We start from the raw sequence: 22,059 nt of genomic DNA, 5'->3' as shown, positions 1-22,059 counted from the left end.
TTCCAACTTTCCAAAGGTGGCGACTGAATGAGTTTTGAGGGGCTCACGTTTGGGACCCCTAAGATCTGTACATTTTACTTACAAAAATAAAAGACTGAGAACAAAAACTCACTCAGTAGCACCTATCACTGATCAACACAAAACTGGGTGGACATGTCTATCATAAGACATGTGAAAAACATTCAAGGACCCATGCTTGATTTAGAAGAGGAAGCCAGTATTAGTTGGAAGCAGACATTATAGGGGGGACTGCTGGACTCATACTGTACTTTGATGAATTCCTCTTCGGGAATTCACCCAAATGAGTCCCAATCTGAAGCAGGTATCGTATAAAGATGGACTAATTTCAAGCTTTTCCTTTCACACCATCTAAATTTGATGATCATTCAAAAGATTTGCCGTGAAGAAGGTGGTGCGAGAGCCCATTCGCTGTTGCTTGTAGATTTAATTACATGGGAAGGAAAAAAAAAAATAATTTTTTATTTTTTATCTCCCCCCCCCTCCCGTGTGGTTGGATTAACCCTCGGATAAACCCTAAAATGTGTTTCACAATGATGTCTTGTTTCCTGGTATGTTAATCCCTTTCTTTTCACTCACTTGTTATGTGCTTTGTCGGGGATCATCAGTGGGCATCGTGGTAGATTCATTTTCTCCTTTGGAGACACCCCCCCATATTAGACAACTTTATCTCATCGTGTTCAGGGCTACTTGCGCTGATTTGCGTATGAGGAGGAGGAAGCGCTCCCGCCTGTTTTGTTTTAGGTTTTTTTCTTAAGGCAGGCAGAGGCTTCCGTTGATATTTTGAAAAAGCCCTCAGCTATGCAGGCCTGTACAGACATTGCCCGTCAAGTGGAGACATTCCTCAAGGATTCTTCCTGAATTTAGACAGTGATGTTATTCATTTGAAATTTTTTTCTAACCATAACGTCACAGAAGGTAGCAGCCAGCCTTGTTGACTACCATAAGTAGAGCGAAGACCTCCTATAGACTGCCGTGGCGGCAAGCCTGTCTACAGTCCTTTAGGTGGCAGTAATTCACATTACAAATCTGCAGGATTTGGTGGGTCGCAGCCTTACTTGGGCCCCGATGCAAGTGGACTGTAATGGACAAAAATGGAAAACATAAAATCCTGTTAAACAGAGGTTTTTATACGGACTTATGTCAAAATGTAACTACTTATTTTGTGGCCTGCGCACCACACGCACGCACACGCACACACACACACACACACATATATATATATATATATTTTCATGATATAGATTGCAAAGGGCGGCACGGTGGGCGACTGGTTAGCAAATCTGCCTTGCATTTCTGAGGACCAGGGTTTCAAATTACGGCCCTGCCTGTGTGGAGTTTGCATGTTCTCCCCGTGCCTGCGTGGGTTTTCTCCGGGTACTCCAGTTTTCTCCCACATCCCAAAAATATGCGTGGTAGGTTGATTGAAGACTTTAAATTGCCCGTAGGTGTGAGTGCGAATGGTTGTTTGTTTATATGTGCCCTACGATTGGCTGGCGACCAATTGAGGGTGTACCCCGCCTCTCGCCCGAAGATAGCTGGGATAGGCTCCACCACGCCCGCAACCCTAATGAGGATAAGCGGTACAGAAAATGGATGGATGGATAGATTTCAAAGTGTTTGGAGTTGGTCATTTTAATCATCCTCAATGCCTGACATCAAGTAAAAAGTACAGAAACTCCTCGAGTTACGACGCACTCGACCTACGACGTTTCGACTTTACGACGGCCGTGCCTCGTCCGCCATTTCAGCTTATCTAGTGCTTGTCTGTGTTTGTGCGGAGGGAGTATCTTTGCCTTTTTCGCCCTCCTTTTTTCACACTCTAAGCAGTAATGGTAAGTACAGCATCTTATTTTTTTATTTTAATGTATTTTAGTTTCTTTATACGAAGTGTTCACCTTTCCTGCTAAGGTCACCTGACCGTGGTCGAGAGACGCAGGGGTTAACTCTGGGGTGGTGGCAACAACAAAGGCAGGAAGCACCGATTTGCTGCTTGGCTTTATTAGCTCTTCTGCACATTCAACGTCAACGGTTCCTCCGCTAATCGCTACTCTTCCACAGTTGCCGTCACTACACTTGCCACTGTACAAACTGGCCCCGGCGCACACTCCTTCCTCCTTCGCAATCCCGTCTCACTCGCACATCGACGCACACGGCCACACACACTGCGCTTGCTGTCACAATCACGTAGGACAATACCCGTAACAGAAGTATTTTGCCGTAAATTTCGACTTTAACGGTGAAATCCGACTTACGCGGAAAATCGTATTATGTCGCCAGCGTAGGAACGGAACTCGTTCGTAAATCGAGGACTTCCTGTATAAGTAAAAGAATTGGGTACACTGGTGCAATCTACCTAAAATTAGATGACAAACTACACGAACGCGCGCGTGTGTTTGTGTGCGTCTGTGTGTGTGTGTGCGCGCGCGCGTGCATAGGTCCGCGTGTGTGTGTAAAATATTAGGTAAAATTAGAAATTTGAGGAAAAATACAAACATATCAGTAAAAAATTTAAATATTACAAAACAGAAATACACTAAAAACTAATTAGAATTATAACAGACAAAAAACAAAATATTAGGTAAAATATGAATTTATTAGAAAATACATTTTGACCTAACCAAAGTAAAAAAACAAAAATATTCAACAAAACTATTGATTTAAAAACAGAGAATATTGCAAAACTATTCGATGAAAAATACCAAATACTAGACAAAAATATTAGAATATTAATATTACATATTATAATATTAAAATATTATAAAATTATACAAAAATATCAAAATTATATAGTAGTCAACTATCTGACAAAAATATTAGAAAATGTATTTTAAAAAATCGAACCGTTGACAAAAATAAGATGTGTGTGGTGGGCATTTTGTAATGCTCATTACCACCACCTCCAGGTGGAACAGTATCGCCCAGCACATCCTAATTTTTAACTTGTAGACATTCAAACCTACTTGGCAATAGTTTTAGCCTTGGTATGCTTTCCCGCCCCATCCAAAACCCTCTCGTCCACCACAGGGCGGGACTACATCGCCGTCTAAATTGTCTTTTTTCCCTGGGATGCCACAGTTTTACGGCTGAGCGAACCTCCAAAGCCCCCGACTGGCCAGTAACACCAGGCTGCTCGTGTTTCAGTGCCCGGCACAGGCTGCTATTGTCAGGTTACTCTTTGTGTGTGTGTGCGTGTGTGTGTGTGTGTGTGTGAGTGTGTGTGTGTGTGCATGCGTGTGTGTGTGCACAAGTGCGTGCGCGTGTTGCTGTGTTGTGATTGGTCCTCGCTCGGACAGTGTGAGACAGCGCCGGGTGACGTCTCCTTGTTAATCCCTGGGATGTTTTCTCTTGCGCATGTAGTGCAAGATGGGAAGGAAAAGCATGTACTAAAGTAACTTGAGCACTTTTTTGACCTGATTGAGGTGAGTAGAAATCATGTTTTAGTGTAGTAATTCATTTTCATAAACTCAGTGTTGCATTGAATTTAATCATTGGAAAAGACAATTGCAAACTTCTTTGAGATTTGGTCATTGTTTTTCTTTCTGTTAATGATTTTCAGAAGGTATTTTTTTTTTTTTTATAAAGGGGGGCTGTAATGATTCGCAGCGTTGCAGGGGCTCGTCCATACCTGTCAATCTGTAAACTAAAAGAAAATATAATTATTGTAGTGCAAATGTGCTCTTAAACTTGAGTCGCTTCCATGTTATTTAGTCCAAAGTACCAAATGACACTTTGTCGGCTTCCCCTGCTTTGTTCCATGAAGGTGTGAATGTTAGCAGAGTCAAATGGACCTGTCACCTTGTGTCAACTACTGTTAGAGCACCGCTTGTGAACCTCTTCGATGGTAAAATGCTGCATATTATATTACATTATTTATACATATACCATAATGTATAAAAATTGTCCTGTATAAAAAAGGTGAGGCGTGAACGTGACCTGAGCCAACCTGGGGCAATAAAATTGGTGCAACTTCAAAAAGATGCTTTACACAAAGTGAACTAACAAAAACACAAAACAAAAAGAAATATTGGTGTGTATTTAAAACACCCACATCACTTGGTGTGAGGAAGGTTTGTTAGCTTCATGCTAACACACAATACAAAACACCAGAGATGGGATAATGAATAGCATCTATGTCACCGTGTTATAACCTTTTATGCAATGGATATTTGAAGACAAACAGTAGCAACCCATGTACACAGACAACATAAAAATACTCACAGGCATATATTCTTTATCCTCTGCTAAAAACTTAAAATATTATTGCAGTTTACATTGCAGTTGTACGGATATTCTTGTATATCCATCCATCCATTGTCTTACGCTTATCCGAGGTCGGGTCGCGGGGGCAGCAGCCTCAGCAGGGAACCCCAGACTTGCCTCTCCCCAACCACTTCCTCTAGCTCTTCCGAGGGGATCCCGAGGTGTTCCCAGGCAAGCTGAGAGACATAGTCTCTCCAGCGTGTCCTGGGTCGTCCCCGGGGTCTCCTCCCAGTGGGACGTGCCCGGAACACCTCACCAGGGAGGCGTCCGGGAGGCATCCGAATCAGATGCCTCAGCCACCTCATCTGGCTCCTCTCGATGCGGAGGAGCAGCGGATCTACTCTGAGATCCTCCCGGATGACAGAGCTTCTCACACTATCTCTAAAGGAGATCCCGGGCACCCTGCGGAGGAAGCTCAATTCGGCCGCTTGTATCCGGGATCTTGTTCTTTCGGTCACGACCCACAGCTCGTGACCATAGGTGAGGGTAGGAACGTAGATCGACCGGTAAATCGAGAGCTTCGTCTTTCGGCTTAGCTCCTTCTTTACCACAACGGATCGATACAAAATCCGCATCACTGCAGACGCTGCACCGATCCGTCTGTCGATCTCCCGTTCCATTCTTCCTTCACTCGTGAACAAGACTCTAAGATATTTGAACTCCTCCACTTGGGGAAGGATCTCATCCCCGACCTGGAGAGGGCACTCCACCCTTTTCCGACTGAGTACCATGGTCTCAGATTTAGAGGTGCTGATTCTCATCCCAGCCGCTTCACACTCTGCTGTGAACCACTCCAGTGAGAGTTGGAGATCACGGCCTGATGAAGCCAACAGAACCGCATCATCTGCAAAAAGCAGAGATGCAATACTGAGGCCACCAAACCGGACCCCCTCTATGCCTTGGCTCCGCCTAGAAATTCTGTCCATAAACGTTATGAACAGAATCGGTGACAAAGGGCAGCCTTGGCGCGGAGTCCAACCCTCACTGGAAACGAGTCCGACTTACTGCCGGCAATGCGTACCAAACTCTGACACCGGTCGTACAGGGACCGAACTGCCCGTATCAGGTGGTTCGGACACCATACTCCCAAAGCACCTGCCGAGGGTGAAAAGCTGGTCCACTGTTCCACGGCCAGGACGAAAACCACACTGCTCCTCCTGAATCTGAGATTCAACTTCCCGACGGACCCTCCTCGCCAGCGCCCCTGAATAGACCTTACCAGGGAGGATGAGGATTGTGATCCCCCTGTAGTTGGAACACACCCTCCGGTCCACATTCTTAAAAAGGGGGACCACCACCCCAGTCTACCAATCCAGGGGCACTTTCCCCGAAGTCCACGCGATGTTGCAGAGGCGTGTCAACCAGGACAGCCCTACAACATCCAGAGCCTTGAGGAACTCCGGGCGAATCTCATCCACCCCCGGGGCCTTGCCCCCGAGGAGCCTTTTAACCACCTCTGTGACCTCAACCCCAGAGATAGGAGAGCCTGCCTCAGATACCCCAGACTCTGCTTCCTCATGGGAAGGCGTGTCGGTGGAATTGAGGAGGTCTTCGAAGTATTCTCCCCACCGATTCGCAATGTCCAGAGTCGAGGTCAGCACCACCCCATCCCCACTATACACAGTGTTGATGGTGCACTGCTTCCTCCTCCTGAGACGCTGGATGGTGGACCAGAATTTCCTCGAAGCCGTCCGGAAGTCGTTCTCCATGGCCGCACCGAACTCCGCCCACGCCTGGGTTTTTGCCTCAGCAAGCACCAAAGCATTCCGCTTGGCCAGCCAGTACACGTCAGCCGCCTCAGGAGTCCCACAGTTCCTCCCAATCATCCCCTTCCAGGTCTCACTGTCACATCAGCCGCCTCAGGAGTCCCACAGTTCCTCCCAATCACGCCCTTCCAGGTCTCACTGTCACATCAGCCGCCTCAGGAGTCCCACAGTTCCTCCCTATCACGCCCTTCCAGGTCTCACTGTCATTGCCCACATGAGCATTGAAGTCCTCCAGCAGAACGATGGAGTCCCCAGCGGGAGCGCTCTCCCTCTAAAGACTCCAAAAAGGGTGGGTACTCTGAACTGCAGTTTGGTGCATAGGGGCCGAGCAGGTGTGGGCATACTTATTGCCCCAGCGCCTGTACGTTGGTGTTCGACCTGGTGGATGAGAGTGTAGCCTCCCTCCGCTATCGGGTGGGGGGACGGGTCCTGACTGTTATATCCATACAGTATGTATGTATTGTACTGGACCCTGGTGGTCAAGGTGCACACACCAGAATGTGGGTCTGGAAGAGATTAATGGGATTTGTATTCATTTCATTGGGGAAAGATGATTTGAGATAAGAGTTTTGAATTACAAGCATGGTCATTGACAACAAAATACAATGGAAAATAAATAAGTATAAAATCACCATCACTGGGCTGCCTTCCGTATCACCGTGTGCATCTGACATCTTTTTCGCCATCTTGCGCTTCCTCGTCTTTTACAGTCTGTCTTATTCTTATTCTGTTTGTTTGCTACTGCGTACCACATGGGGAAAGCCAACCATCAACTACCTTTATCAGGGTTTATCGGTAAACCATGAAGCATTTCATCCAAAATTATATAGCAGAAGACCACCAACACACCCCAGGAATACGTTGGCAACCATTTGCACCTGGCACTGAGGTTTGACCACACAACATTGGTGGTTACCCCCTAATGAACGTGTTCTAATTAAAAGATTTTCATATTTTTCCACTCCTCACATCGGAAGTCACTCCGTAAAATCATTTGGCAGTGGCAAAATGTTTATTCCCGTAAAGGGTGGTTGGTGGGTTGGAGGGGAGGGTGTTTAACTGCAGCAGTAAATGATTTCCTCTCGCGGTTGGCAGCACTTTGTTTACAGTGCAGATTAGCTCCCCCGGTGACACCATTGATCTTATCTGCTGCTGGTGAAGGCCCACATGGCAACTTTTAATATGAGGCTTTGCGCTTTTTTCCATTACGTGGCGGAAATACCACTGAATGGGAATTTAAAATGATGGCAGTGCAGTGAAACCATACCCCAGTTGAGTCAATAAGTTCTCTTACTGCTGCAGTGAGTTTCTTTGTGTGAAATGTGCTCTAAATGTTAGTGGTGGAACATTTCATAAAACCCATGGGTCGGTTCGTATCTCTGTTTTGTGGTCATGGTTTTTGGTTCGGTACATGTTGACTCTTAGGAAAATAAATTATATCTTTTTAAAATTGAAGGTATATGTTCACAGCATTATTATTCATTACGATATTGTTGTTAATGTATTATTATTTACAGTGGAGGAAATAATTTGATCCCTCACTGATTTTGTAAGTTCACCCACTGACAAAGACATGAGACATCTATAATTTTAATGGTAGGTTCATGTTAACAGTGAGAGACAGAATATCTTAAAGAAAATCACATTATTTGCATTTCATTGAGTGAAATAGGTATCTCGTCCTCTACCAACAATAAAGAATTCTGGCTCCCACTGACAAGTCCTCTCACTTTAAGAAAGTACTCCTAATCTAAACTCGTTAGCTGTATCAAAGACACCTATAGTATCTCAACTTGTTACCTGTATAAAGACACCTGTCCACAGAATCAATCAGAATCAGAATCATCTTTATTTGCCAAGTATGTCCAAAAACACACAAGGAATTTGTCTCCGGTAGTTGGAGCCGCTCTAGTACGACAACAGACAGACAATTGACAGAGAACACTTTGGAGACATATAGACATTGACAAAAAAAATAGTCACTGAGTAGTAAAGGGTTGCAAGTTATCTGGTAATGCCGGTACATTATTAATTTTTTTTAATTGTGCAAAAAGATGCAGAGTCCTCTAGCACTTACAGCAGTTCGAATGACTAATATTGCAAAAGTCCGGTGCAATGACCATTGTGCAAAGGGCGCCGAGACTTCAAGGAGTGTATGCGGTTTAAAGTGAAGAGTAGTGCTTAATCTTGGACAATGTTGGTTGTGCAAATGTTGCAGATACTCCTCAATCAGTGTGCAAATGGAGCAGATGCTACTCTGGCATGAGTGGCCAGTATATGCAAATAGTGCAGCATGGTGAGACAACTACAGTGAGTGCACGAGTAATGTATGATTGGCCCCACAGAAATGTGACAACGAACTCAAGTCAAAAAATTGCCAGCATGTTGTAATGGAATTGTAGGTTAGGTGTTTAAGAAGTTGATCACAAGAGGGAAGAAGCTGTTGGAATGTCTGCTAGTTCTAGTTTGCATTAATCGGTAGCGCCTACCTGAGGGAAGGAGCTGGAAGAGCTAGTGACCGGGATGCGCAGGGTCCGAGAGGATTTTGCACGCTCTTGTCTTAGTTCTGGAAACGTTCAAGTCCTCAATGGTGGGTAGGAGGGTACCGACAATCCTTTCAGCAGTTTTGATTGTCAAACACCAACCTCTCCATCATGGGCAAGACCAAAGAACTTTCTAAGGACATCAGGGACAAGATTGTAGACCTGCACAAGACTGGAATAGGCTACAAGACCATTGGGAAGAGGCTTGGCGAGAAGGAGACAACTATTGTTACAAAAATTAGAAAATGGAGGAAACATAAATAGCAAATGGAAGAAACATAAAGTGACTGTCAATCTCCCTCAGTCTGGGGCTCCTCGCATGTTTTCACCTTGAGTGGTATAAATGATCATGCGAAAGGTTAAGCTTCAGCCCAGCCTACAAGGCCATCAGAAGTTTTATCCAATTTTGATTTGCTTTCGCAGGCCACATAAAATGATGTGCCGGGCCGGATCTGGCCCCCGGGCCACCAGTTTGACACCTGCGCCGTAGTGGCTTAAGATTCTTCTGCATCTGTAGGTCCCCCTGCTCAAGAAGGCACATATACAGGCCCATCTGAAGTTTGCCAATGGACACCTGAATGATTCAGAGAATGTTTGGCAGAAGGTGATGTGGTCAAAATCGAGCTGTTTGGAATCAATTTCACTCGCCGTGTTTGGAGGAAGAGGAATTCAGACTATGACCCCAAGATCACCATCCCCACCGTCAAGCATGGAGGTGGAAGTATTATGCTTTGGGGGTGTTTCTCTGCAAAGGGGAGAGATGGGTCAACTTCACCACATCGAGGGAAATATGGATCATTTTTAAATATGGTTTAAATAAGGTACAGTCAATGTAGACTGACCATAAAATGTGATGTAAATATGGCAGATTAGAGATATAGAATATGGTCCACAAGAGGTGCACAGACCATTAAATGTCATATACAGGCACAGCATTGTCATTGGACAAATTTCGCATTTAGGCTATCTTCACACTGCAGGTCAATTATTATTTTTTTATTTGTATAAAGTTTTGCTCAATATGACGTGTCCCATGTCAATTTGAACAGTACCATACCGATTTTTGTTTTTTTATTTACTTTTTAAAAATCTGATGGACTCTTTTGTATGTGGATATAAATCAGATATGTAGCCGATGCGAGTGCAGTATGGATGCTCAGGTCGCGCTCATGCGACCCATACATCATCAAAAGGCGACCAACATCAGTTGTTCGATAAAACAGATTTGTGATAAGAAATGGCGGACGAAGGAGCAGTAAACAGTGGTGAAAATAAGATGCTTTAAAACTGATTAATATATCGGCGGGACAGTCAGTTCAAGCACAAAATCCTTGAAATTGCTATAAACGTATAAGGACGTGGGGTCATACTTCCGTAAATACTGTACACGGCGCCGCTTGTTTATGCGCAAGTGCAACGTGATGTCCTGTTTTGTGCAAGTGTGTCTCTTCACGGAGGCATTCCCTTCAGAGTAGAAGTCACATTTGTTTTTGTAATGTGAATGACGACATAAAAAGATTGGATTTAACAAACAATCTGTATTGGGCATCATGCCCTGCAGTGTGAACGTAGCCTTAGTTCCTCGTCCCTGTGACGCTAATGAAGCAGAGCGTGCACCTTCTCAGGTTTCAGTTTCCACCAAGCGAGTGAAGGGTCTGATCCCCAAGGCAACGCTGTCCGCAGGTCGCCTGACCCCTTCCGCCTTGTTGTACAGGTGAGACGTATAATATACAGTGGGTACGGAAAGCTTTCAGACACCCTTCAATTTTTCACTCTTTGTTATATTGCAGCCATTTGTTAAAATCATTTAAGTTCATTTTTGTTCCTTATTAATGTACACACAGCACCCCATGTTGACTGAAAAAAACTTAATTTTTGCTGACTTATTAAAAAAGAAAAACTGAAATATCACACAGCCATAAGTATTCAGACCCTTTGCTGTGACACTAAGATATTTAACTCGGGTGATTTCTTCTGATAATCCTTAAGATGGTTCTACACCTTCATTGGAATCCAGCTGTGTTGATTATACTGATTGGACTTGATTAGGAAAGCCACACACCTGTCTATATAAGACCTTACAGCTCACAGTGCATGTCAGAGCAAATGAGAATCATGAGGTCAAAGGAACTGCCTGAAGAGCTCAGAAACAGAATTGTGGCAAGACATAGATCTGGCCAAGGTTACAAAAAATAATTATGCTGCACTTAAGGTTCCTAAGAGCACAGTGGCCTCCATAATCCTTAAATGGAAGACATTTGGGATGATCATAACCCTTCCTAGAGCTGGCTGTCCGGCCAAACTGAGCAATTGGGGGGGAATAGCCTTGGTGAGAGAGGTAAAGAAGAACCTAAAGATCACTGTGGCTGAGCTCCAGAGATGCAGTCTGCAGATGGGAGAAAGTTCTAGAAAGTCAACCATCAGTGCAGCCTTCCACCAGTCGAAGCTTTATGGCAGAGTGGCCCGACGGAAGCCTCTCCTCAATGCAAGACACATGAAAGCCTGCAAGGAGTTTGCTAAAAATCACCTGAAGGACTCCAAGATGGTGAGAAATAAGATTCTCTGGTCTGATGAGACCAAGATAGAAATTGTTGGCCTTAATTCTAAGCAGTATGTGTGGAGAAAACCAAGCACTGCTCATCACCTGTCCAATACAGTCCCAACAGTGAAGCATGGTGGTGGCAGCATCATGCTGTGGGGGTGTTTTTCAGCTGCAGGGACAGGGAGAAGGGTTGCAATTGAAGAAAAGATGAATGCGGCCAACTACAGGTGGTCTGAATACATTTAAGGTGGTCTGAATACTTTCCGTACCCACCGTATGTGTATTGTATTAAGTAAATTAGGCTTTGGCCACCATTGTTTAAAGTCATTTGTGGTGCCGGTTGTTTTGCATATTCAGACGGCAGACATCAGTGCAAGCCAGTATTGTAGCTGACGCAGACGCCCACAGTCCAGTCAATATTTGTTCTGGGACGGAGCAGGTGCTGCCTCTGTTTGGTGAATCTCAGTAGGTTGGATGTGGAACATCTGCTTCGTCGTTACAATTCCTAACATAAAAACGTAGAGTCTATTCTGATAAGGAATAAATATGATTACATATTACAGCAATACCTTAGATTTGTAATAATTATAGCAACATTTTAAAAAAGAACAAGGCCATCAGAAGTTTTATCCATTTTTTAAAATGTATTTTTTTACAACCGAGTCAATAATGTTGCAGTGTTTTCACAGGAATGTCAGCGTGGTTACCACCCGCCCCGTCTCTGCACTGTCGACACAATACAGCAGTGGCGTTGTAGTACATGCCGGGGCCGGCTAGTGTTTTGCTAGCCTCTGACCTCGTGACCGCCAACAGAGGCCAAGATAATGCAAAGGGTGACGGGGAAGAGTTCGTTGAGTCCCGTGCTTATTACAGCTTCTGTCCAGCCGATTCATGAAGCTGTTGACGTGGATGCATTTTTGTTGTCATTCCTGCACCATGTTCCACCTTTACTATCTTTCTCCACGCTCACGTTTATCAGTATTATCACCATATTGATAGAGAGAACTGTCAGGGATTTGCTGATGGGAGGGTCAAAACATTATGTGCACTTACACTATTTAACAAGATCCAAAGAAAAAATAGCCCCAAAAAAAGAAATTTTTTGGGGAAAAATTTCATTTGAAAATGATATTCCGTGCCGTGAAAGTATTGGCGCCCTTCTCACAGTCTTATATTTTTTTCACTTTCCTCACTTTAAGATCATCAAACAAATGTAAATATCAGACAAATGTAACCCAAGAGAACTTAAAATGGTGTTTTAAAATTGTGATTTCATTTATTAAGTGGGGGAAAAAAACTATTCAAAGTTACCTGGCACTGTGCCAAAAAGTAATGACCCGCTAAACCAAATAACTGGTTGGGCCAGTCTCAGCAGCAACAACTGAAATCAAGCATTTTCTATGGCAATAAGTCTTTGACATCTCTGTGGAGATACAGTATTTTGGTCCACTCTTCCTTGCGGAATTGTTTGAATTCAGCAAAAATTGAGGGTTTTCGAGCATGAACGGCTTGTTTAAGGTCATGCCACTGGATTTCAATCGGATTCAAGTCTGGACTTTGACTAGTCCACTCCAACACCTTCATTTTGTTTTTAAAGCCATTCAGAAATTGACTTGCTGGTTTGTTTTGGATTGTTATCCTGCCGCAGAACCCAAGTGCACTTCAGCTTGAGGTCAGAAACTGATGGCTGAACATTCTCCTTCAGGATTTTCTGTTAAAGAGCAGAAGTAATAGTTCCATCAATCACAGGAAGTTGTCCAGGTCCTGAATCTGAAAAGCAGCCCAAGACCATCACATGACCACCACCATGTTTGACTGTTGGTATGTTTTTTTCTGAAATGCTGTGCTAAATTCACGGCAGATGTAACGAGACACACACCTTCCAAAAAGCTCAACTTTCATCTTGTCAGTACATATAATATTCTCCCAAAAATCTTAGGAATAATTCAGATGGTTTATTTGAAAAAGTAAGACAAGCTGTTCTTTTTGGTCAGGAGTGGTTTTCGACTTGGAACTCTGCCATGGATGCCATTTTTCTCTTCCTTATTGTTGTTATGAACACTGACCTTAACTGAGGCAAGGGAGGCCGGCAGTTTCTTTAGAAGTTGACGTGAGTTCCTTTGTGGCCTTCTGGATGAGTCATCTTTTGGGGTAAAAACCGGCCACTCCTGGGAAGGTTCACCACTGTCCCATGTTTTCTCAATGTGAGGGTAATGGCTTTCCCTATGGTTCGCTGGAATCCTAAAGCTTTAGAAATGGCTTTTGAGAACCCTTTCCAGACTGATAGATGTCAATTACTTAATTTCTCGACTGTTCTGGAATTTCTTTGGCTCCTGTCATTTTGTTGCAATTGTTAGAATTGTTGATACTGTCTGAAATGTTATGATGGGTCATTGATTTGAACTCGAATGTGCTGTATTGCACATTGCACAAAATCCAACTTCCTGTGGCTTGTTTAAATGTTGAATTCATCTATTGGATGACCGAATACGCCAAGGCCTTTGCTCACTTGATGTTTTTCCCCTCTTCGTTCCCATTAGAATTTCAGATTTGGGAGCAAAATGGCGAGCGCTGTCAAACAGCGATTGGAGTGCGTTACTGTCTTCCCCCCTCCCGCCTATCACGGAACAAATAATCCGGCTTCCTCTTTAATGGGTTTAGTCCTCACGCTGTGCCCTCCTTCCTCCCTCCGCTTTCTTTCTGTTCACATGCCCGAGTTCATCCTGCGCTTCCCCTCTTCTGGGGCCACTCGAGTGCTTCATCTCCATGAAAACTGAATTAATGAGGTCTAAACAGGGATTTGAGAGCTGAATAGGAATAATTTGGCCTTGTGCTTTACACTAATGCCAGGCAGTTTCTTATTAATGGAGGCCAAACGGACTCCTAAACTTAATCGTGGCGTCAGAGCGTTTGAGCCCAGATATAGGGGCCAGGCTTCCAGATTAGCCAGCTCCATATCCCTAACCACTAATTACGTTGAGCCACTTAATCGGGCCCCCGCCGTTGATGTCGCCACAGTCCACGGCGTGATTAAAGCGCCGTCGTCCCACCCGGGGACGAGGCACTCAACAGATGGGCCGGATTTGTGCTTAGTATTAGCTTTGCAGTAAATGGCTGATTAGCATTGCAGTTTCAAAAGTTGATTTAATCAATAATTGTCATAGCTTTTTTTGTATCACTGGTTCAGACCTTTTATTAACTGTGCATTTTTTTTCTTGGAATAATATGACAATTTAAAAAAAAGTTTTCTTGGAAAAGGTATCTTGTAATTTTTAGACTTTACACAATCAAGATTTTTGGGATCGATCACCGGATTATAGTTCAAATAAATCGATAACCTATCACCGATACGATCCCAATACATAGATATATAGTTATATCTCGTATACCTTTTTCATTTAAAAAATGCTTTAAAAAATACATTATTTTCCTCTTTTTTTGGGTCAATTTCTTAAAAAAAAAAATTTTCTTGGAAAAATCCAAAGATTTTATTCGCCTAACATTAGTTTTTCTTGAAAATCCATCTTCTTCTAACCCCCCAGCCTTCTAAAAACATTTTTTCTCTCTCAAAATCTGTATTTTTTTTCTCCTCAAAAAATAATATAATAAATAAGAATTCCCCCTTAGAAAAATGAGGTGGAATGCAACTTCTTTTGTGAAAAAATGAGAAATTACAAATTTTATTTTCCAAAAAAATACGGCATTTTTTTGGGGGGGGGGAACAGATTTTTTTTCTGTAAAATGTTTTTTTTACAAAACAATTTCATGAAAAAATACGACTTCTTGAAACATTTTTAAAAAAAAGTATTTTATGATGTATACTATTTTTAAGCATTTTAGAAAGACTTGGGCGCACTTGATTTGCATGGCGCCTCTCAGGCCTCCTGCAGTGATTGCTGTTGAGTGACATTTACTAGTTTGTCACTAAACACACGCAGGGCTCCAGATTGTCCTTGCACAAGTGCAGGCGGCACAGGAATGAGACAAAGGGGACGGGAAGTAGACGACGCCATGTAGAGATGCCTCCAACTTGCTCAGATTCAAACAAGGGAGTTAATTATTTTGTACTTGTATCAACAATTTAATGGACACTAAGATTACAAAGTGTGTATGGGCTAATGAAGATGTTAAACATTGTGGCTTTATTGCTTCTTTAGGCTTGTTTGTACTGAACCAATATTTTCCAACTTTTACAAGTAAACCACATGCTTGTGCCTCTAGGGGGCAGTGTTGTGTAGAAAAGAAAGTTCACATATGTCTCATGACCACATCGACTGTTGATTGTTTAGGACTAGTATATAATTAGTTACATTTTCAAAGAAATAGTGTTAATGAATATAGTATGTAGAAATAATACATTGTTAAATTAAGGGTGATAACATGCTCATTTGGTATTTTTTTTTGATAAATGGAGACAGCACATAATTGCCACTATTTAAAGTGCTGCTGATTAACCCCAAATAAAGTTAAGCTGTTTTAGTAGTTTTTTTTCCTAACACTGACTATTTTAGAACTGTTCATAATTCCCACCCACCTTGACAACAGCCCCAGTTCCATCTTTTTCCCCCCCCCCCCCCTTAAACGATACAACCTGTTTTCTAGGGCGCAAATCCTGGAAAAAATACTCAGAACTTGTCAAACTTCTTTTTTTAAAACGTTCTTTTCTTTTAATACCCAACCTTATTGCGAAAAAAATATTCTTAACGTTACAATTTCCCCCCCAAAATAACCATCTTTTCATGAAAAATCTTTTAAAAAAAAAAAAAAAAAATCCGATTGTCTATTTAAAAAAAGATATATATTTTTTTCTCAAATATCAGTTTTTTTTTTTTGCTTTTCAAAATTATTATTATTAAATTTTTTCCTCAAAGCTAATGTTCCATGGTTAAACCACTGTTAGCATTACCATGTAGCTCAGCCATCCGCAAACATGCTTTCTGCAACAGCAATACAAGAGTTTCTCTGCTGGCCATTTCCCCCCTCCAATAAAGCTGCAACCGCAACTTTTATTGGGGGGGAAAAAAGAAACACCTTGCTGCTTGAATTTTTCCCAGACTTTTCTTAGGTTTACAAGGTTGACGCTCAAGTGAAGAAACGGCAGACTCATGGGTAGACTCGTGCCTCTTTGGTTTACGTAACGTCTGAGAACGAGTCATTCTGGTTTGTGTGTGCAGTTGTAAGGCAGCTGACATACAAATTTTTTTGTTTGCTCTCTTATGGGGCAAATTATGCTAAGTTTGGCATTTTTCCTTATATTTGATTGTCCCGTGCAGCTGTAGTCTTAGGATGGACCACTGTGGTTTTATGTTAGAGATGTCAACTAGTAAAGCTGAATACACTGAGGATGATATGTTTATGTGAACAACAATTTTGTCTAAAATAAACCTAATGTATGTTGTTGTTTTTTTTAACATTGAAGACAATTCAGTCTTCAATGAATCCAACATGTGATTCACGATTTAGTCTTCAATTAGCCTAATGTACGTTTTCATAAATGTTGACGACAATCTAGAATCTTCAACAAAACTAAAAATTTTGTGATCTTTGAAAAACATTGTTCTGGGAATTATTATTATTATTTTTTTAAACACTGAATTCTTCAACAAACCAAAAGTAGCTTTTCATAAATGTTGATGATTTCGATTCTTTAACAAACCTAAAGTAAATGTTTTTGTATGTGCCCTGCAATTGACTGGCGACCAGTTCAGGGTATTTCCCTGCTTCTTGCCCAGAGTCACCCGGGATAGGCTCCATCACACCCGCAACCCTCGTGAGGATAATCAGTACGGAAAATGAATGGATGGATTAAAGACATTTTAGGGCTGCCGCACACTGTGTGATGCAGACGAACCTGATTGGACTGGACCATCGCATAAAAATAAGAGTTGCCGACGCACCCACCGCACATTAAGCGAGTGGATACATGAACACTGTGAATAGCGAGCCTCTATAGGCGCTTGATGCTGTATATGCAGTATATTGTACTTTATCACGTTTCTTAAACCATAAAACGATAGTTAAGTCGGTTGCTAAAGAGAGAGAGCATGAGTGAGAATAAAAGGGAGAGTGTAGATATTATAAAGGAGTCTCTCTGACTCCATTCATTTGAACGTACCCAGCAAGGTACGTGCTGTTTGCGTACATTCTGCTCACAAGCTTCGCTTTTTCATCTACAGGCACATTATGCATTATGAATATACAGAAGTTAAGTATTGATGTAAAATACAATATTTGATGCTTTATATATGCGACTTATTTCGCTCGAGGCGGCGTGACTGCCCTTCGGTGTCTTATTTGCGTAAAAACCCGGAAATGTATTTTCAGTCCGAGTCAGTTCAGTTTCAGTTGCTCTACTTTTGAAAGAACTTGTACCCTTCCTTGGGGCCTTTGGTGGGACTGTCTTTACAAACTCCCTACCATTCTAAAGAGCCATTTCCCCTTTTAGTACGCACTTAGCTTGGCTTCTCATTTGACGACATCGTCTAATCTTAGCCGTATGAACCCGACCCTTCCAATCATTGCGGGCTCTGGTCTGCTTGTCGGTCATTTTGTGTGCTCACAGTCGGGTGACGTTAGCATGAGGTTGACTGGTAAGCTGCACGTTTCAAATACAGAATTTACGAGAGTTTACTCAGTTCTAGATTTTAGAATGTTCCCAAGTGTCTCATTAACGACTGGAGGATGCCTTGTTTTGTCATTGCCATCTTTCATAAAATAAGTTACATAACTTAATTAGCTTTGTTACAGTGCAGTCTTTGATATTTGTGTTGGCTCACATCACCAAGGTCATCTTTAATCTACATCACTAACTGGATTTGTGTGTGTGTGTTTGTGTGTTGTTTTTTTTTTGTCTTGTCTACAGGTTGCATGGTGTTCCGGACTTGATGCATGGCCTATGCACGACGCCGGTGCATGTTGTTGATGGTGGTGGTGGTGTGGGACTGAGCGCGCTCAGTGTCTGCCATGGCTGAATTTGTGCACGTGAACGGCAACAGCCCAGGTAACCGCTTTCGCCACATCGTTATATCATGTTGTGTTATAACTGAAAACTTGGAATTGTTTATTATTATTAATGTTCCTATGAATGATTTTCTGTTTTACGGCCCCTCTAACTGCCTGAAAACTCACCAATTTTTGCAATTTTTTATCCTGGTGAAAATGAATGTATTTTCGAAGTCCCTTAAAATCACCTTGCGACACCAGTTTCACCAATCAGCACTAAATTGGATGGAAGCTTTCTAACATAAATGAACGCACGAAAAAGTATCAAGGACACATGCCTGGAATTGAATGGAAAGTAGGCAATTTTGGTTGGTCTGAAGCACCCATTTCGGGGTGAATTCCAATTCTTGTACTTTGAAGAAATACTAGCGAATTTTTCCAAATGAGCCCCGCTCTGTCTCCTCAGCCTGAGCAGCAGGAGTGCGGCGCTCTGAATAACCAAACGGCACACTCCAACGTTACCAAACTTTCCGGAGTGTACCTCAAGATATCAGACGCAGATATCCTAGACAGATAAGCGATGCAATTTATTTATTTAATTTATTCTTTAAAAAATTGTTTAAACCTACATCATCTAATGTGGGCTGAGCGTCAAATAATAATTTTAAGGATTTTCCATTAAAATTTTATTTTTGTTTTGTTGTTTCTGAGACTCCACATAGGTTAAAAGGGGCATCTCCATTCAATATATTTGGGTTTCTTCAACTGTAATTGACCAACCTCTCCACTAGGGAGCGCTACAACACTCCATCCATTTTCTGAGCCGCTTCTCCTCACTAGGGTCGCGGGCGTGCTGGAGCCTATCCCAGCTATCATCGGGCAGGAGGCGGGGTACACCCTGAACTGGTTGCCAGCCAATCTCAGTGCACATACAAACAAACAACCATCCGCACTCACATTCACACCTACGGGCAATTTAGAGTCCCCAATTAATGCATGTTTTTGGTATGTGGGAGGAAACCGGAGTGCTCGGAGAAAACCCACACAGGCACGGAGAGAACATGCAAACTCCACACAGGCGGGGCCGGGGATTGAACCCGGATCCCCAGAACTGTGAGGCTGACGCCCTAACCAGTCGTCCACCGTGCCGCCTCTAATCTGATTATTGGCATGCATGGGGAAAAAGGCAATATCTGAAGAGGTCTACAACCATGCCTTTCAAATTAAAAGAAGCAGAAGTGTTGGGAGGATTTCCACGCTTTGGTGCGAAATGAAGAGCTGATGGTAGGGGTAGACATCTGCAGACAGCCCCGCATTCCTGGCCGGACTAACAGGAGAGAGTGGTCTGTCTCTCCAATCCCCGCAGGAATGCGTAGCATGTCAGACTGATGCTTAGGTAGTTTCTAGTTGACTGACTCTAGAAAATGACTCATTCTTTCAAAATTGGAATCCAATAGACAGGTTTTAGTGCCAAGGACTGTGGATTTAACTATAGAACTATAGCCTGGTAACATTCAATAATGTACAGGTAATGTTTTGTGCAACACTTTAAGCACAGATAATTGTCATAATTCCAAACATGACATATCGATTCATCGATATAATTGTCTACAATGCGAAGGCATTTTGTTCACATTTGGATGGAACACTGTGATTTTGGCCAATTAATCGACCGGGCCTTCCAGCCCTAATTTTTAGCCCAACTCTTTGGAACCAACTTCCACAATCTGTAACTGTTTCAAACAACGCCTTAAAAGTCATTTATATTGTCTAGCCTTTCCTCATACCTCCCTTTTGTTCCCATACCGTCCTTTTTGTTTTGATCATTTTACTTCCGTTTGAGTTTTCCTTGGTATCATGTCGCCATTCTCGTCTACGTTGTCTAGATTCTTGTCTTTTTTAACCTCTTAACTTTGCATCTGTATGTGTTTGTGAAGTGCTTTGTAACTGTGTGTTTTAAAAAGTGCTAAATAAATAAAACCTTACTTACTTGCATCAAAATAACAATATAAACGATACCCAAAAGCATATTGCTTGCCTTGACGCCAGCTCGTCAGAAGCTGAGTTGCACTGTGTTTGTTTACAGAATTGATGTGTGGCTAAAGCATGAGGCAGTTACACTTCCTTGTCCCTTAACTATACTGTATGTTTTTTCTGTGGAAATTTAAGGGTTAGGCTTTCAAAATACGGTTTTAAGTTAGGGTTAGGGTTTTAGTTAGGGTGTTGCAAGGGTACGGAAATTCAACCTGATGCTCTGAGAGTGCATTGTTCAGAGAGGCAGAGCGCGCTCCATTTTCTATGAATTTACGAATGAGCATGTTGGCCATTGACAGGGATACGTCAGTGCCTCCGCCATATTGAATGTGTCAGTTCTGCCTGTAAGCATCTCGTCCAGCCTGACGCTCCGGCCGATCTTTCTCCTCGGTCAGAGCGGCGGGAGTGCGCTCCGGCACTCCCAGAGTGTGGTGCTCTGAATAACCAAACGGCACACTCCAACAACGTTCTGAGTTTCCAAACATTCCGGAGTGTAGAGAACGGGGTTGGGAGCGGCCTGCACCGTGTCCGTTTATTGAGCAGTCCCTTACCGAACATGTTCAGTGTGCTATGTGTCTAAAGATTTTCAACCTCAGAATCAATCAAACATGGACCACTGGCTGTGGCGTGGTTAGTGGTGCAGTCAAGTACAATCTGTTAGTTAAGCTTTTGTGGCATTTCCTCTGGCATAACCCAGCTGCCACACTCTGGGTCCACTCGACTTGTTTTCCTTGACCATCTATGAGAAAAGTGTTGTTGGCGTCATCATTGGATCCAGTTGTTGGATTTGGCAGCGGCACGTCCGTCTGGGGGCCAGGGCGCAATCCAGCGGTTGGCTTTGTGCCGTCTGTTGCTAGCCCGCTCGGGAAAAGGGCAGGAATGTGCAGCATGCGTGTACTTGTATTGTTTTGGCGGGGTTTCCTGTCTTTTTACAGGGACTGATGTGTCACGTTGCTCGCCAGGAGCCCTTCAAACGACATGTTTCTTGGAAATAATTATGCATGTAAAGTGTGTAGTGCAGCCAGGAAATACCGTGTGTGTAGTCCCCCTCCACCCACTTGCATCATGTTTTTATCTCTACGTGTATACAAGGAAGCTTGTCTAACTTTGACTGAAAGAAATGATGCATTTCCTCATTGTAATTTAAAACCGTTCCCATATGTCTTCGTACGTCTGACATGCTTTTGTCAAAATACCCCAAGCATCAAGAATTATAGCACATTTTAAACACACCTGTCCCGTGCAATGCTGTCCCCCTCTCTTGCGACGACTATGTGCCGCTTATCAGAAGCTAGCACAGATTCGCACATATAGCTTTCAGATAATTTGTATTTTATAATCTGTGTATCCAACAAAGTATAAAGCTGCTTAGCTATGGGTGTGACATAAGTGTTTTTGTGTTTTTCATTTGTTTCCTGGTATTTTTCTATGTATTCCTTATGGTTTTTTTTTCATAAAATGGTTTAATCTTATGTATTTTGTCATTCATTCCGTACCGCTTATCCTCACTAGGGTCGCGGGCGTGCTGGAGCCTATCCCAGCTGATTCTGGGCAAGAGGTGGGGTACTCCCCACACAAGCACGGGGAGAACATGCAAACTCCTCACAGTTGAGGCAGGATTTGAACCCGGATCCTCAGAACTGTGAGGTGGACGTGCTAACCAGTCGCCCACCGTGCCGCCTATTTTTTCATATATTTTTTAGGTTACGGTATTACACTTTTTATTTAATTTTGTAAAATCTATTGAGTCGCTGTTGTCTAGGGGTGGGAATTGATCAGAATTTAGCAATTATCGTTACTGCTTATTGATCTAATTCTCTTTTCGATTCTCATTGGGTGGAGGAAAGAAATAATACAAATTGATTTATTTTCTGGGTGAGACTTGATAAAATCAATATCATTTCCATTGTCGATTCTGTTTATTAATCCACTTCCTCAATTCTCCAAAAGA

General features: G+C 42.7%; 1 protein-coding gene across 3 annotated transcripts in view; it reads left to right on the top strand.

The window, feature by feature from the left end:
• kank1a (KN motif and ankyrin repeat domains 1a) overlaps positions 1-22,059 on the top strand; it is a 50,135-nt gene that overhangs the window by 9,336 nt on the left and 18,740 nt on the right. For 2 of the 3 annotated variants that reach the window (XM_061767100.1, XM_061767105.1), the window contains exon 2: positions 17,995-18,132. The gene's annotated coding sequence lies outside the window, so the exon portion shown is untranslated. Of the gene's footprint in view, positions 1-3,340; positions 3,441-17,994; positions 18,133-22,059 lie in introns of those variants that run through there. The other variant, XM_061767103.1, reaches the window with a different exon arrangement.

The sequence above is a fragment of the Phyllopteryx taeniolatus genome, chromosome 3 (genome assembly GCF_024500385.1).
Source record: "Phyllopteryx taeniolatus isolate TA_2022b chromosome 3, UOR_Ptae_1.2, whole genome shotgun sequence".
NCBI classification, from domain to species: Eukaryota; Metazoa; Chordata; class Actinopteri; order Syngnathiformes; family Syngnathidae; genus Phyllopteryx; species Phyllopteryx taeniolatus.
This window is presented reverse-complemented; position numbering and strand designations above follow the sequence as displayed.